This window comes from Miniopterus natalensis, chromosome 13, assembly GCF_054644295.1.
Source record: "Miniopterus natalensis isolate mMinNat1 chromosome 13, mMinNat1.hap1, whole genome shotgun sequence".
NCBI lineage: Eukaryota > Metazoa > Chordata > Mammalia > Chiroptera > Miniopteridae > Miniopterus > Miniopterus natalensis.
The window spans coordinates 57,077,974-57,096,881 of NC_142093.1; positions in this window are offsets into that span (position 1 = coordinate 57,077,974).

Consider the following 18,908-nt stretch of genomic DNA (forward strand, 5'->3'; position numbering starts at 1 on the left):
GACGCAGGAGGCACAAGACAGGAGAGCTGGGCGCTCTCATGGTTTCCAGGAGAAACAGCCTAGCTGGCTGTAGAGAGGACTCGTAAGGCCTGCGCCGCTAGGTTTGGATTCCCTTCCCTGCCTTCACGGGTGGGGGACTCGGGACCCAGGATGTGCCACGGGGAGGGCCCATGAAAGCAAAGGAAGCCCCATGACTCACCTGAAGCCACTCGCCTGGGAAGTGTCTTTGGGCTGCTGCGAAGAACCCAGGAGAGTATTTCAGAGAAGGAAGAAAATAGTAATAAAAAGGCGATGGTGCCCCAGGGTGCGTGGGAGGCGGTGAAGGCAGATTTGAAGCACTGTGGGGGCCCCTCAGGCAGGGCAGTGCCCAGGAGCTGCACCCCCACGGACTGCACATATCTGCGGGCTAAACCTGGGCTCAGCCTTCATGTGGCCAATGAAAATTGACATTTCCCATATCCCAAGGTTAGCTTAGCAGTAATTAAAGCATCACATTGCACACAAGTCTTTCCATTATAATTTAAGTGGATTTTATGCTATTTTAAAAACCATTCTGGTTCCCACTGCGGATAATGAATACAAATAAAGTTGAATGTCAGACCTGGAAGACAAATGAAACGAGAAAACCTGCAAATGTCCCAAACACCTGCCCGCAACCCCTCGGTCTCAGGGGCTCCGCTGGTGCCCCCACATCCTCAGCAGGGGCTGCTCCGGGTGGGTTTTGCTCTCAGGCCGCCTGGCCCGCCCGCTTCTGCTCCACTGAGAGGGATGCGGTGCTTCCCACCCCCAGGCACCCTCCAGCTTCTGCAGCTTAGCAGCCACCCAGTCACCTTTCTCAGTAGCCCTGTAGGCGCCAGGAGGAGTTCCAAGGAGACAGACAGACAGACACACCTACTCTGCCATCGCAAGGTCTTCCAGGCATGACTGGTTTTTTTGCTCCTGAAAGAACTGGGATTTTGCTGGATACATTTTCTACCCCTTCCGTGGATGTGCTTAAAAATGTCCCTGCCTCTCTGAGCTCCTAGGAGGGGCTGTCTCCAGCCAGGCTCCTCCGACGGTGGCGGTGATATTGTCGTGTTCTGACTCTAAGCAGCACAACAGAAGGTTTGCATCAGCACTTCTAGCTCTCCTCATTGCTGTTCCTTGAAACAGGAAGGGGAATTGGAAACAGCTTCACGCCGGCTAGCTTGAAGGGTGGTGCAAAAAAAGGTTGTGATCTCCTAACTCCATTTCGAAGCCCGTGGGGGGCCCCTTTGGGGGGTGTCTGCTGCTTTCACCAAGAGTCTCTCAGGGGCAGACCCGGGAGAGAGCCTGCAGGCCTGCCATACTCACTGTAACGCCGACAGGCCTGCGAACAGGGATGTGCTTTTGGTTTTTTATTATTACTAGATTGAAAAGCATTAATATCGTCATACAGATGGTCACCTATGTTGGAAGCTTATAAAACAACTCTAAATTGTGGAAAGATTATTCTAAATTTAGGAAAGCATTGACTCCCTAATGCTATAGGTGGAGTCCTGCTGCTAAACATATTAGTATTTCTTAATTCAAACACCTGTTCTGCTCGGACGATACATAAAAAAGCTCTTATTTATCACTTGCGTCTCCAGTTCAGATTTAATCTTACTATAAATTCATCTCATGTTAATTTATGTGCAAACAAAGACACACACATTTTAAATATCCGAAATGCTGGAAATAAACTTATTTTTAATTTTGTGCTTGTTTTCCATTTGTCAACCAGTAAATGAAAGGACTGAATAAATCACACGCTAATTGCCAGCGGTGCTAAATTTAGTGTGAGATCTGGAATCCTTTTGATCAAAACCGCTGAATATGAAATCATCCTCAGCTCTCTAGGCAACTTCACCCGCCGTTCCAGTCTCCATCTGTCAGTCACCTGGGAATTTGTGAACTATTCCATATGTCAGGCTTGTCAATCACAATGGGATGTGGGAACTATCTGCCGACTGCATAGGAATTTTTGTTAAAAAATTAATCCGCATCTAACTAGTAGGTTTATATTTTGAAAAATGTTTGCTATATATAAGGTCAGTAGGAATAAATTGTACTTAAGTAACATAGATCAAAGGTCTTCACTTAAGGAGCATTTACAAGTGTGTGCCTGTTACACATACATCCCATGTTACAGAGTCAGTGTAACGTGCACACACAATATGACATTTAAAAATAGAATGTGCCTTTTATGGAAACACTGAGTCTGACAGAAACCTATCTTAAGTATTTACATCCTATATATATATGTATATGTGTTTATTAGTTTTTAATTATATATATACATATATACATATATGTATGTATACATATATACATATATATACATATATATAATTAAAAACTAATAATTATATATATTTAATTATATATATACATATATATGTATATATTTATGTGTGTGTGTGTGTGTGTGTGTGTATATAATTAAAAACTAATAATCACATAGACATCTCACCATTCTGAGGTCCACAAATGTATCAAGATAGTTCTGGGGGAGAAAGTGGTTCACCCAAAGCACTTTATTTTAAACTTAAACATATCTAAAATATTAAAATAGCTCATTTAAATAAGACTGTACCCATCACAACATCATTGAAACTCTACGATAGTATTATTTTAAACCTCAATTTATTATTTTTCCTCAATTAGGAAAACAGAGGAAAATAGAGGAATCCTATGGATAAACGTAGGGTGTGTGGACAGAAAGGGGCCACATACTAACCCTGACAGCCTTCCAGACTCAGAGGCCGAAAGTAACCGCATAGGACGGTCACACATACAAATTCTTAACTAAAAGCAGATCACCGGGGGCAGTCACAGCCTAGGCCTGTAGCTTCCTTGACAAAAGTCGGTCTGTGCCTTAAGCGAGCCTGTTCATTGTCTTTTCGCATCTACGATAGCCTGCCCTTGGGATAGCAGAGTCATTTTCTTTTTCTGGACCCCTCATGGCACCCCACCCTCCACCCACCGCAGCAGAGCAGGAGACCACAGCGCCCCGCATGCCACCCGGCTCCCCGCATGCCACCTGTGTGTACTGTAAATGTTCATTCTAACTGTCCTGCTCCCACTAGTGTAAAAGAAGTGTGCGTTTCTCAGTCCATTCTTTATCCAATCTCAGAAATTTCCAAGCTTTGCTTTCTCTTGCCCCTTAACCTACCATCAAGGAATTTCATGTAACCCCTTTAGGTCTCTCCTTATAAAATAAGCCACAAAACTGCCATTCTCAGGAGCATTTTCTCAATCTGTTGAGATTTTGCTTCCCAACAATTGTTGTCATTTTGGCTCAAATAAACTCATAAAAACTCTCTCAGGTTTGTACATTTCTTACTTTGATGAATGTTTAAACATCAACTTCATTTAATTGGAAGTGTTTATATATTACCCATTTTAACTCCATTTAACTCTGACCGAATTTGAGACGAAATAAAGCAGAACTAACAAAAATATTAGAAAAAGATGAAAACAATGTCATGGAAAAATGATAATGAATCTAGAAATCCAAATTAATGTACAAATCTCCTGGCTGTATGACCTTAGACACATACTTAACATTTGGTGGCTGCAGTTCCATATCTGTTATATGTGGACATGAATAGATATTAATCTACAAAGTTCGGGGGAAGGTGACATGACATATGTGAAGAACCTGAGGAAACGCCTGGAAGAGAGCTGAATAAAGGTTGCCTACGGAGTCATCAAGGCCAGCGTCCATTCCAGGCAGTTTTCACAGAGAAATCAATACAGGGAGCTCGCTATTGAGATGTCGGGAGAGCTGAAGTCCCGAGTCCATCTGCCACCTTGCAGCTCCGGGAAGTCGTTCCTTTTTGGAGTCCCTTCCAACCACCCTTGACCAAAACATGCGTCAAGTCTCAGTTCAAATATTACTTTGCGAGTTTCCTCCTTCGCCTGTGCCCTCAGTGTCCCTGTGCCCATTCTCAGTGCTATGGTGTCAGTCACCAGCTGTTCAGGTTGAACATGGATCTGTCCTTCTGTCCTTTTAACTAGACATTTATTTGAGAGATTTTTTAAAAAATCAACACACTGCTCTTTGATCCAGTGGAACACCCCTCTTCAACACAGAGTTGAATCATACACTGAAAAAAACACACACAAACAAACACAAAACACACACACACCCAGAAGTTTCTGCAGGTAAACCAGAGCAGAAAATTTTGGGTGTTATACATCCTGTGAGCCTGAGAGGGAAGGGAAGGAGAGGAAACAGAATGAAACACCAAAACAAGGGGCTCAAACCCCTAGATGTTGTAAAGTATTCAGGTATTTGGGATGAAACGAAAATTTTAAAGGAAGCTTAATGTCTGTCTGTCCCACCAGACGGGAAATTCCTTGTCACAGACTCAGTCTGACTTGCTTCTCATTGAGACCAAGAAGGGCACGTAGTGGGTGGTCAGTATATGTTGACTGAATAAACGACCGGCATGAATGAATAAATGGTCAACCCAATAAATAATAAAGCAGTCGTTATTTGTGCAAATGTCCTAACTGAAATAACTAAGCAGCTAAACAATGTTATTTACATTAAGTAAAAATAAAATTTAAAATATAAGGTGTCCCAAAAGCATGTATACACATACATTTTCTGATAGCTCAATTGATGTTTCTTTCTTTTCTGATTTTAACCCACTGGAATCAGCAATTATTCAAAGTCTGTATACATTTTGGGGGGACACCCTATAGATATAATTATTTTCAAATGAACTTAATAAACATCGTTACATCTGACTTAGATGAAATGTCTGCTACACTGTGGACCATTTCTCATTTCCGAAGATAGCGTGAGTGGCACCTTTGGTTTTCTACCGCAGTCATTTTCTACCTACATCCAATGCTTCCTGCTTTGTGATAACTGATCACATGTACACCCTCCCTAAAAGGCCCTTTGTTCTTTGAATACCTGAACTGAGTCTTTTGCTCTTTGGTTTCTCTGGTGCCTCATAGATACTAGGTTGTTAGTACCTTTTGTTCAGGAAAATTATTTATTGTGTGGTTGCAGAGCTCAGATGCTTATAAACTGCTCCTGTTCCCTTGACCTCGGTGAGCCCGTGGGCTGTACTACATTCCACTGTCACAGGCCACACACTCATCTCCCTCTCCCGAACAGTCATCATGACAACAGATTCCAATAACTGCAGTGAGGCCTAGAGAGCGCTGTGCGGTCAGGCCAAAGGAAACGCATCATCACCTTAGAAAAATAAAGGAGGGAGGGAGAGAGGGAAATAAAGAGAAGAGGAAGAGGAGAGACAGAGAGACGGGGGGGGAGGGAGGGAGGGAGGGAGGGAGGGAGGGAGGGAGGAAGGAAGGAAGGAAGGAAGGAAGGAAGGAAGGAAGGAAGGAAGGAAGGAAGGAAGGAAGGAAGGAAGGAAGGAAGGAAGGAAGGGAGATGTGTTTTTTTTAGTAAGGATTCTTTTATCTCTAATTAGGATATAAACACCTTGTAATTTTGCTTTTACAAGACACCATTATTATTACATTTATTGAAAAATAGTAACACTGGATAACCTGAAATATTTTCTAGTGACATCTGAACACAATTAAAAACCTATGCTATATACCTCAGCACATTTGTCAGCTTTCTATTTAAGCAAAAATAGGATAAAAAGCAGATGACAAAGTAACAGGGTAAATCTGAAAAGAAGAAAGATACATTTTAAAAAATTATTTTGCCCTAGTTTTTTTTTCTATTTGTTTTCTGGGTTATGGTTATATGCTCTCTAATTAAAATAGACATTATATATAAGCAATGTGATAAATATTTGCAAAATTAAATGTGGTTTCATTAAAGATGTATAATTTTATGCTAGAAATACAAAAGGAATTCAAGTTAGAGAACTATTTATATGCCATTACAGGTTAAATATAAGATAAATAATAATATTAATAGATGTATAAAGACTATTAATTTAATATTACCCTTCTAAGATAAATATTCTTACTAGAGTAAAAATAGAAAGACAATCTTAACTTGGAATCAAATAGTAATAAAGTGTTTTCATTAAAATTATATGTAATGTTAAAATTTAAAATATATAAAAAAGAAGAAAGATAAGGATAGTATTAACACAAATACTATTCTACATTGTAGTGGATACTCTAGCCAATGCAATATGATAAGAAAAAACAAAAATTATGGTATGAAAATTGGAATAAAAGAGATACACTGTCAGTTTTTGGACCATATGATAGGCTGATTACATTAAAGGAGTAAAAACTCTGAATAAAAAAACCACTAAAATACAAAAACCTATTAGAATAAGAGAAATCAGTGAGTTGTCCCCATGGAATTTAACATAAAAATTCAATTGCTCCAGGAATAACTAAGTAGAAAATCTATGTATAAAGAACCTGACTTGCCAAAGCAACACAAGCTGCAAAATACCTGCAAATAAACTTGAACAGAGATGCTCAGAAGATGTATAAAGCAATATATACATCGTTTTGAAAGGCATAATAAATAAAATAATTCAGAAACATGCTTTATAAAACAGAAAGGTTCCATATTGAAACATCATCAATTCTCACAATAATCTATAAATTTAGCCAATCCTAATAAAAATTTAAAAAGAAAATTTTTAATGTAATTTACAAGAAAATTATAATTTTTGTTTGGAAAAGAAAATGTATGGTAATTGTTTTAAAAAATTGGGAAATAACAGCAATTTTGGATTTGTTCCAACAAATTTAAAATGTATTTTAACTCAAGCAATTAAATTAGTAAGGCATTAGTATAGAAATAAATGGAAAGCCAGTTGAACATTATAAATATTATTAAAATAAACTTACGTATTAAAAAGGGTACTCAAATTAATGGGGAAAATAAAGAACTACATAAAATATTGTTGGAAATTTTGGACATACTTTGAATAAAAAATTAAACCATAACAAATTAATTTTTAAAAATGCTATGAAAGCAAAAGAATAAAGGTTGGTATTTAAAATGGAGATCATACCATACCTCAGGGTTGTGCTGAGGTTTAAGTGGATTGATATATGTAATGCATCAAAATATAATAATATTTAACTGTCATTCTCACTAGTATTTTTATTGCATTTTTTTGTGCATCTTGCTGAAGAATACCTACTCTCACACCAAAGGAGCAGTTTTATCTGATACTTTGTACTATCTCTTCCCCAACGTGGGCAAGGACATGAGGATTTGAATTCAGGCAGTCTGGCTCTAGAGCCATTTACTTAGCCATTAGTCTACACTACCTTCCTAGGTAGACTATATAAATAGCAAAGGGAAAACTTCCATACAGTAAAGGAAAAATGTCCATATAGTTAAAGATACACTAATCAAAATAAATAAATAAATAAATAAGTGACAGTCTTGGGAAAAGTATTTGCAAGTTATAGAAAAGTCAAATAATAAAAAACCACAATATGAAAAGGGCACTTTTAAATCTAAAAGAAACATGATAAATGGACAAAGAATACGAACTTATGATTCAGAGTGTTAGTAAAATTAAAATTTCAAGCTTATTTGTAGCTAGGGAATGTAAATTTGAAAAACAATGAGCTCCTATTTTTTACCGAATTCATAAAACTAATAAAAAATGATGTTATCAAATTCTGCTGGGAGGATAGTGAAACTAATACTTTCCTATATACTGTTTTGGAATTTAATGTGGTGAAAAATTTTTGAAATGCAGATTCTACTAGCAAAATTTTAATGTATATGTCCTTAAGTAACCAGTGCTAAATATCTATGTGAAAGCAATAGCACATGGGTACAATAATAAAACACTTATTTTTAAATGTCTTTTTGGGGAAAAGAAAAAATTAGAAATATCCATCAATGGGAAAAGTTACATATTACTTAATGTGCAAGAATACTATTCAAAACTATCCATTGTCTAAGAGGATGGAGGTGGAGCCATAGAGACTGAAGTCCCATGTTCCTAAGGTACATTGTTAAATACATATTCATTCAGTACAGTCTAACCTGTGTGTAACTGGACTCGGTTTAAGAGATTAAAACTGGGGGAATATTTTTGAAGGAAACAAGAAGACAATAAAATCCCAAATGTGTATACCCTAATAACAAAGTTTCAAGATACAGAAAAACAATATACGCTCAATTAATTTTTGAAAGCGGAGCCAAGAATACACAATTGGATAAGAATAATCTCTACCATGAAAGGTGCTGGGGAAACTGGACTGCCACAAGTCAACTGAAACATAGGACCGGAAACCATAAAACTCTTAGAAGAAAACAAAGAGAGTAAGCTCCTTGACATTGGTCTTGGCGATTATACATATATATTGGATTTGACACTAAAAACAAAGGCAACAAAACTAAAAACAAACAAATGAGACTACATCATACTAAAGAGTTTCTTAGCAAAGAAAACCATTAACAAAATAAAAAGGCGACTTCTGAAATGGGTGAAACTATTTGCAAACCACGCATCTGATAAGATAAGAAGTTAATATTCAAAATATGCAAGGAACTCATATGCTGTAATGGCAAAAAGATAAATAAATAAGTAACACAATTAAAAGGTGGGCAAAGGAAGGAGATTAAAGATGGCAGCAGACTGAGTGGAAGCTACACTGACACTCTCCTGGAACCAAACTAGAATTACAACCAAAATATAGAAAAAACATCCTGAATAATCAACTGCAACAGAAGATGAGCTGGAGAGCACAAAACTCACCAAAGAGGAAAAGTGGAGACCATGTAGAGACTGGTAGGAACTGTGGAGGCATGAGAAGGCCCTCTGGGCAGCTGAAGATCCACAGGGAGATCTCAGCTGTCGGGGGTTCCCACTGAGGCCTCTGGGGCCTAAACCCCAGGCTGGGCTTCCCAGTCAAGAGCACCATAACTGAGAAAGGTGCCTACATAACATCTGGCTGTGAAAAGCAACCAGGTTTGTGTCTGCCAGGGAGAGATGGCTGGAAATGCAGGCACTCTCTTAAAGTCAACGCACAAAGTTTCGTGTGCAGCCACTCACCTTAGGCTCTAGGAGAGGGAGGGCAGAGTGGGCTAGAGCTGTGTGAGGAGAATCTAGTGAGCTCTGGAGATTGAGATCAGAAGGCATGAGTCATTCCCACATATTGCAGAGGATATATTTCTCAGGCAGACATTTTGCTGCTTTTGCCTGGGGGGAGAGGAGAGCAATTGCCTCACCCTGCTGGAAAACCTCTCACCCTACCCAGAGTCGTTTTTACACCCTGAGGCTCATTAAGAGACAGATAACAATAGGCTGCCCAACCCTGTGGAGTTTCTACAGCCTGAGTCTCATTAAGAAAATCAGATTAATCAGCCTGCAGTCAGAGGTGGCCTTCAGAGTGCTTTGAGTCTTTGCCTGATCTGTTTCTGGATCTGGGCCTTGGAAAAGCAACTCTGGTCTGCATCTTATTCCTGTCCAACTGCACCCGTCCCCAGCAGAGGAAACCTTAAGCCAAGGGTTGTTGATAGCTCCAAACATGGTACTTAGGGCAAGTCACAGAGCCTGACATTGGCTTGCACCAGAGAGCTTCCAAAAAGACTGAGAGTCCTAGCAGACCTATTACATAGAAGTAAACCCAAACAGGCAGCCAAAATGGGGAGACAAAAAAAAATTTCCCCAAATGAAAGGACAAGAGAAGTCTCCAGAAAAAAGAGCTAAATGAAATGGAGAGAAGCAATCTATCACATACAGAGTTCAGAATACTGATTGTAAGGATGCTCAACAGCATGAAAAAAGACATGGAAACTCTGAAAGAAATTAAAAATGACATAGCAGAAATAAAGAATACATTGGAAGGAATAAACAGCAGATTAAAGGAAGCTGAGTATTGGATCAGTGAATTAGAAGACAGGGTAGAAAAAAATCACTCAATCAGAGATCTATAAAGAAAAAACAATTAAAAAACAAGAGGACAGTCTAAGGGAGCTGTGGGAAAACATGAAAAGTAACACTATTCACATCATAGGAGTGCCAGAAGAGGTTAAAAGTAAACAAGGGTTAGGGAACCTGTTTGAAGAAATAACGACAGAAAAATTCCCTAACCTGGTAAAGGAAAAAGCCACACAAGTTCAGGAGGCACAGAGAGCCCCAAGCAAGAAGAATCCAAAGAGGCCCACACCCAGACACATCACAATTAAAATGCCAAGAATTCAAGACAAAGAGAGAATCTTAAAGGAAGCTAGAGAAAAGCAATTTGTTACCTACAAAGGGGCTCCCATAAGGCTGTCAGCTGACTTCTCATCAGAAACTCTACAGGCCAGAAGGGAATGGCATGAAGTATTCAAGGTAATGCAAAATAGGATCTGAAACCAAGACTACTCTATCCAGCGAGGCTGTCATTCAAAATAGATAGTGAAATAAAGAGCTTCCCAGACAAAAAAAAAAAAAAAAAGTCCAAAGGAGTTTATTACCACCAAACCAGCATTACAGGAAATATTAAAGGAACTGCTATAATTAGAAATAGAAATAGAGAGAGAGAAACATAGGCATACAAAATTAAAATGGCAATAGATAAGTATCTATAAATAATAACCTTAAATGTAAATGGTTTAAATGCTCCGATAAAACTACATAGGGTGGCTGAATGGATAAGAAAACATGACCTGAATGTATGCTGTCTACAAGAGACCCACCTCAGAAAAAAAGACTCACACAGGCTGAGAGTGAAGGGATGGAAACAAATTTTCCATGCAAATGGAAATGAAAAAAAGCTGGGGTAGCAATTCTCATATTGGACAAAATAGACTTCAAAATGAAAACCATAACGAGAGACAAGAAAGGTCATTACATAATGCTAAGGGGGTCGATCCAACAAGAGGATATAACCCCGATAAACATAAGTGCACCGAATATGAGAGCACCTAAACTTATAACAAAATTTCTGGAGGATGTTTAAAGGAGAGATCGACAGCAATACAGTCATACTCGGGGACTTTGACACCCCACTGACTTCACTGGATAGATCTTCCAGACAAAAAGTCAACAAAGAAACAGTGACCCTAAATGACACACTAGATTGGATGGATTTAATTGACATTTACCAAACTTTCCACCCCAGAGCTGCAGAATATACATTCTTCTCAAGGGCACATCAGTAGATGAGTTGATAAAAAAGCTGTGGCACATTTACACCATGGAACACTATGCACTGCAAAAGAAAAAAAGGATCACTTATCCTTTGGGACAGCATGGAGGGAACTGGAGTGTATTATGCTTAGTGAAATAAACCAGTCAGAGAAAGACAAGTACCACATGATCTGACATATATGTGCAATATAATAAACAAAATACACTGATGAACAAAATAGATCCAGAGACATAGAAGCATGCAACAGACTGAGGGATCTCAGAGGGAAGGTGGGGGTGGGTGGGGAGAGATTAATCAAAGAACTTATATATTTATAAGCATAACCCATGGACACAGACATTGGAATGGGGAAAGCCTGGGAGTGGGGTGGATGCAAGGTGGAGGGGATCAGTCGGGGAAAAAGGGAGACATCTATAATTCTTTCAACAATAAAGAGAAATTAAAAAAAGATGACAAAAGACAAGAAGAGACATTTTTCCAAAGAAAGCATACAAATGACCAAATGTACGTGAAAAGGTGCTCAGCATCACTAATCATCAGGGAAATGCAAATCAAAACCACAGTGAGATACCACTGCACACCTGTTAGGATGACTTTTATCAAAAAGACGAGAGGTAAGTTTTGGTTAGATGTGTATATAAGGGAACCCTGCACACTGTTGATGGTAATGTAAACTGGTGCAGCCATATGCACAGCAGAATGGAGTTTTCTGAAAAAATTAAAAATAGAACCATATGATCCAGTGATGCCCCTTCTAGGTGTATATCCAAAGGAAACAAAACTATTATCTTAAAGAAATGTACGTACTTTCATGTTAATTGAAGCATTATTGACATTAGGTATGAAAACAATCCAAATGTCCATCAGTGGATGAGTGGATCAAGACAATGTGAAATATAGATCTATATCTATATCTATAATTATAACTAAATATAATGGAAAATGATTCAGCTTTTAAAAAGAAGAAAATCCTGTCACTTTTGAAAACATGAATACCTGGAAAGCATTATGAAAAGTGAAATAGCAGAGAAATACAAATATCACATGGTGTCACTTATATGTGGATTCACATGGCATCACTTATATGTGGGTTCTAAAAACCACAAAAAGTTAAACTCATAAAAGTTTTTACCATGAGCTGGGAGTGGGAAAATAGACAGAGGTTGATAAGAAGGTACAAAGTTCAGCTATATGCTGAATATGGCCTGAGGATCTGATGTTTTGCATGGTGATTATAGTTGAAAGTAGTGTATTAAAATTTAAATTTGCTAAGATAGTAGAACTTAAATGTTTTCACCAGAAAAATAAAATACAGGAAAAAAATTTCTAAAGCGAAATTCATAATTATAGCTGGATATTCTAATATTACCCTCACAATAAAAGAAAGAACAGGTTGACAAAAACAATAAAAATATAGAGTATTTACACGTTACTATCAATCAAGTAATTTAATTAGCGTTTATGGAATGATATGTTTGACACTGCATGATACACACTATATTCAAGAGTATTTGGAACATTAATCAGGATAAATCATATGTTGGGTTATATAATGAGTTTTAATAAATACAAAGGACTGAAATTATACATGTATGTTCTCTGACAACAAATGTTTAAATTTTAAACAATTAACAAAACTATGGAAAATACACACTTACTTAAAAATTAAGAAGTTCTAAATATACCCATGGGTGAAAGAAGAAATGAAAAGATAAATCAACAAAACACAATGTATCAAATTTGAGTGTTACAGCTAAGGCAGTGATTAAAGGAAACTTTATGTTTATATTTTAAAAAGTTTTAAAATAATAATCTATGATTCCATTTTGAGAAATTATAAAAGGAAAAGAAAATTAAAGCCAGAATTAAAATACAGAAATAGTAAAAGTTTTACTATAAATTAATGAAGTGAAGTTGGACAAGCAGGAGAGAGAAAAAAGTTGTATTTTGAATTTTTGAAACAATAAAATTGATGAGTCTCTAATTAGACTAAATAATTATAGAGGAATCACAACTAATATAAGCAATATCACTACTAATTGAACTATAAAAGCTGATTAAAAAGTTACATGCAAATAAATTTGATTTGAATAAATGATTTGAAATACACAAATTTTCAAATTTGTCACAAGAAGAAAATCCCATTTATCAGTCATTTTCAATTAACTATGAATTTTCCCCATTGGGACTATTGGCAATATGTAGAGACATTTTTATTTGTTTCAACTCAAGAAGAGATGGGTATTACTGTGTTTCATAAGTAGAGAACAGAGATGCTGCTAAACATCTTTTCATTCTACAATTAACAAGACAAACTTCCACAAAGCAGAATTATTGAGCCCCAACTATCAATTGTATCAAGGTTGAGAAATTCTTTTATACACCTATGTCAGTTAAATATTTTTAATTGCTAAAGAAGAACTTTGGGCAAAGACAATTCCAGGTTCAGTTGACTTCACTGTCAGAGTTGTTTGGACATTAGAAGGAAAATTGATAAAATGTTACACAAACTCTTTTAAAAAATAGAGTATTTAATATGTCTTTCCCAAATGTATTTTATGAGGTCAACATTCCCTGATACGAGAAAACTATAGAGCAATATTCTTTATGAATATTGATGTGAAAATCCTCAACAAAATACTAGCAAATAGAATTCAGCAGCATATTAAAAAGCTTATGCAACATGACCAAAAAGAATTTATTCCTGGAATGCAAGGAGCAAAGTATGAAAATTATCTATGTAATGTACCACATTAATACACTGAAACAAAACACAATTATCTCAATTGAAGCAGAAAAGGCATGTGTCAAAATTCAACACCCTTCACCATGAGAACACTCAACTAGTAACAGAATAAAATTTCGACATGATGAAGGCCACATATGAAAAATCCATCGCTACTATCATACTCAATGATGAAAAACTGAGTTTTCCTCTAAGATCGGAAACAAGACAAGAATGCCCACTTTTATCACTTCTATTCAACATCACATTAGTCAAGAAAACAAAAAAAAAGGTATCCAAATTGGAGAGTAGTGAAATTATTTGTTTTCAGATGATATGCTCTTATGTGTGTAAAACCTAAATGTTCCATACAAAAACATCTGTTAGCACTAATAAATAAATTCAATACAGTTACAGGATACAACATCAACACACAAATATCAGTTGGTTGTCTATATTCTGACAATGGACAAGCCCACTTATGATAACATCAAAGTAGAAAATAAATAGAAATAAATTTAACCAGGTGCTTGAGACTTACACACTAGAGACTATAAATCATTGTCGAAAGACATTAGAGAAGACAAATAAATGAAAAGAAATTCTATATTCACGGATGGTAAGACTATTTAGAAATTTTTAGATTTTAGACTTAGATTTTATGTTATTCCCTGAGAATAACATAACAGTCACTTTCTTAAATCATTGTGCATTCTCAGAATGGGGATGACTTCTATAATTTCTTTGTGTTCCTTTTTTATTAAAATGTTTTAGCTTTAAAAAACTAAACATTTTAATGCAGAATAGTTTTAGATTTACAGAAAAGTTGAAGGATAGTACGGGTTTCTCCTATATGCCACACCAAGTTTCCCTTGTTATTAGTAGTGGTGTGACACAGTTTTATACTTAATGAGCTAATATTGGTACATTATTATTAATTAAAGTCCATGGAGTATTCAGATTCCTTGAGTTTTTACCTAGTGTTCTTTTTATGTTTGACGATTTCACCCAGGTTGCTGCATTGCATTTAGTCTCATTTCTCCATTGGCTCCTCTTGACTGTGACAAGTTTCTAGGTTTTTCCTGGTTTTGCATAATGAACATTTAATTAATTGTGCTAAGAATATATGTAACATACAGATATGATTTAAAACTTTTTCTGGTGTACAATTCAGTGAAATTAAGTAAATTCGCAATGTTGTGCAAACACCACCAAGATCTCCAGAACTTTTCATTGTCACAGATGGAAATGTTGTACCTAGGAAACAATCATTCCCACCTCCACCTCTCCTCAGGCCCCGGCAACTACTGTTCTACTTTCTGTCTCCGTGAATTCGCCTGTTCTAGGTGCCTCATAAAAATGGAATCGTAGAATAATTGTCCATTTTTGTCTGTCTTATTGCAATTAGCACAACTTTTTCAAGGTTCATTCCTTCTGCAGCAGGTATTAGAATATCGTTCTTCTTTAAGGCTGAATGATACCCCCTTTTACAATTTGTTTTCCCAGTCAATTGCTCATGGACTTTTACCTATTGTGCATATAGCACTGTTGTTAAGTATTTGTGTACAAATATCTGTTGGAATCCCTGCTTTCAATTCTTTCTGATATATACATAGAAGTGAAATTGCTGGATTATATTGCAGTTCTATGTTTAATTTATGAGGAACTGCTATGCTAGCCTGTCTTCCGTGGTGCCTGAACTATTTTACATTCCCACCAGCAATTCACATAATTTCCAGTATCCTCACATTCTCACTCACAATTGTTATTTTCTGCTTTTTGAGTAAAAGCTATTTTAGTGAGTATCAAGTAATATCTTATTATAATTATAACTTTAATTTTTCTAATGATCAGGAATGCTGAGTATGTTTTCACATGCTTATTGGCCATTTGTACACATTCTCCGTAGAAACATCTTTTTCAGTCCTTTGTCCATTTATTGAGTTGCTTGTTTTGTTGTTGTTGAGCTTTAGACCATTATATACATTGGATCTTATATATTAAATCTTTATATATCCCTTATTACTCATATGACCTACAAATAGTTTCTCCTTTTATCTGGATTGCCTTTTAACTCTCTTACTAGTGTCCTTTGACGCACAGATTGTAATAGTGATGAAGACCAATGTACCCATTTCAGCTTTGGTTACCTGTGCTTTTGTTGGCATGTCCAAGAAATCATTGCTCAATTAATGGCATAAAAAGTGTCCCCTGAGTTTGCTTCGAAGGGTTTTATCATTTTAGTTCTCATGTTTAGGTGTTTCATCCAGTGTGAGTTAATTGTGCACATAGCATAAGGTGCTGGCAACACATTATTCCTCTGCCTGTGAAAATCCAGCTTTCCAAGTACTGTTTGTTGAAAAGACTGCTCCTTCCCCATGTAGTGGTCTGTGCACCCTCATCAAAAATTGTTGGGCAAAATATATGGTGGTTTACTTCTGAGCTCTCTACTCCTTTGCACTGTCCTATATGTCTTTCTTTAAGACAGCTATCGCAAGGTTTGATGGTCATTCCTGGTTTTCATATTTAATATGCAGGGGACTTTTCAAAGATGTCTAGTATTTTTTCACATTTTTTTCTTTAATAAATGTGGTAGTACATCTTCTGACAGTCCATTTGGGATACACACTTATTTGAAAATAACTCAACACTAGGAAGACAAATAGTCCAATTAAAAAATGGGCAAAGGACCTGAATAAACACTTATCCACAAAGACATACAGATGGCCGATAGACATGAAAAAATATTCAAGGTCACTAATCATCAGAGAGATGCAAATTAAAACCATAATGAGATATCACCTCATACCTGTCAGAATGGCTCCATCAACAAACAAGTGCTGTCGAGGGTGTGGAGAAAAAGGAACCCCTGTTGGTGGGATTGCAGACTGGTGCAGCCACTGTGGAAAACAGTATGGAGGGTCCTCAAAAAATTTAAAATGGAACTGCCATTTCATCCAGTGATCCCACTTCTAGGAATATATCCTAAGAATCCCAAACACCATTCAGAAAGAATATACACACCTTATGTTCATAGCAAGGTTATTTATAATAGCCAAGAGCCGGAGACAGCCCAAATGCCCATCAGTAGGTGAGCGGATAAAAAGCTGTGGGACATTTACACCATGGAATACTATGCAGCTATAAAAAAGAAGGATCTTGTGCCCTTTGGGACAGTATGGATGGACCTGGGGAATATTATGTTAAGTGAAATAAGCCAGTCAGAGAAAGACAAACATCATATGATCTCACTAATATGTGGAACCTAATGAACAAAATAAACTGTTGAACAAAATAGAACCAGAGGCATGGATACATGGAACAGACTGACGGACCTCAGAGGGGAGGGGAAAGGGGGACTGGATAAAAGAAGGTGAAGAGATTAGCCAAAGAACATATACGCATAACCAATAGTCACAGACAACAGTGTGATGATGGCGAGGAAAAGAGGGGTTGAGGGCTGGGTGGAGGGAGACAAAGGAAGGAAAAATGGGGGACATCTATAATAGTGTCAACAATAATGAATGAATGAATGAATGAATGAATGAATGAATGAATGAATGAATTCCTTGAGTTTAGTGCCAGTAGTTATGTATTCTACTCCCAATTTGTTCTTTGATCCTGACAAAGTTAAGGCTGTAAGACAGATTTTTCTCATTTATGACCAAATCCATTTTCCTCAACATTGGGTGTGATAGTTTGTCCCCAGTGGTTGGCTTCAGGATGAAGTTGCCCACATTTAGCCCCTCTTCTAATATCACAGCCTATTCATAACCTCTCAGTGTGGATGAACGTGGGACACAACCATGCTTCTGATCTTCCTGTGGCCAAGGTTCAGTTCTTGAAAAAGTGGAAAATTTTATGTTTGCTCCTGGTTAGGTGTTTGAACAAATCCCACTGGTCTGGAATGCCTCATGATTTCAGAAACGTGTTCAATTGCTGCCATTAGTTTGGGTTCTATCGAGGGTGTTTACCTTTCCAGAAGCTTCCTTGTGCATTTAATGAAACTCTGAAGGATGGAGCCTTCAGATATTATTACTCTGCTCTCTTCACAGAGGGCTTATTATGGTTCTTATTAAGACCAAATTTGTCACTGTTCTAGAGTTACATAACATAGTGTTGGAGACTAAAATACAAAACTAAAAAAACAAAAACCATACTATTTTTTTGTTTCTGGTAACCATTGTATTCGTCCTTTTATTGTGAGCAACGGGGAATACCTAGGACTGGGTCATTTTTAAAGAAAATGGTTGTCTGTTCAGTAGCTATTATGTATTTATTATTTTTATTTACATTTTTAAATATACCAGTTTTGAGGGAAGATTGCTATAATGTAAACTTGAGTGAGTCCCTTTTCTGTCCTACCCAAAGGCACAGTAAAGAAATCTATGATTGCAGCGACCACGCTGATATAGACCATGAGCGCCTTGAACACATTTACTTTGATCTAATTCAGTTTTGTAAACTGAGAACGTTAACATAAAGCAAGTGAAAAATAAATGTACATTAAACTCATTTATTTATTGAACAAAGAGTAATTCTATCTTTTTCTGTAGAATGTGTGTGGAAATAGGCATTGAAAGCAGAACGGTAAAAAAAAGATATATGTCTGTCTTTGTTATATTTTAAATGGAGTCATTTGTTTAAATATAATCACCAAATAAACACAACATTTCAAGTTGTGTTATCAACAAAAAGAACAAGATGTTTTAAAAGTGGGTAGCGGGGACTCCTTTTGCCAGAATAAAGAATGAATACATAAATATGGTGAAACAGTTGTAGTGCGGTAATGTGATTGTAAAGATTCATATCAATAACTGGAAATAACCATTTAAAAAAACAAAATCTGAATAGGCCAAGATTAGTTCAATTGCTTAGAGTGAGACAGGAAGTTTCATAAGTGCGATTACTTGGCAGAGGGTGTGAAATTAATGAAGGTCATTTAAGGAAGCGGGACGATCTTAATAGATCTGATCTTCTAAATTGGTCTCCCTTTCAGAGCATGATTGTTCCCGCCGCTCTGTGGCTGGCTGGGCGCAGGCCTCAGGGATCACGTGGCGCTCGGGCTCCCAAGATGGTCCCAGCAATGAACATGCATTTACAC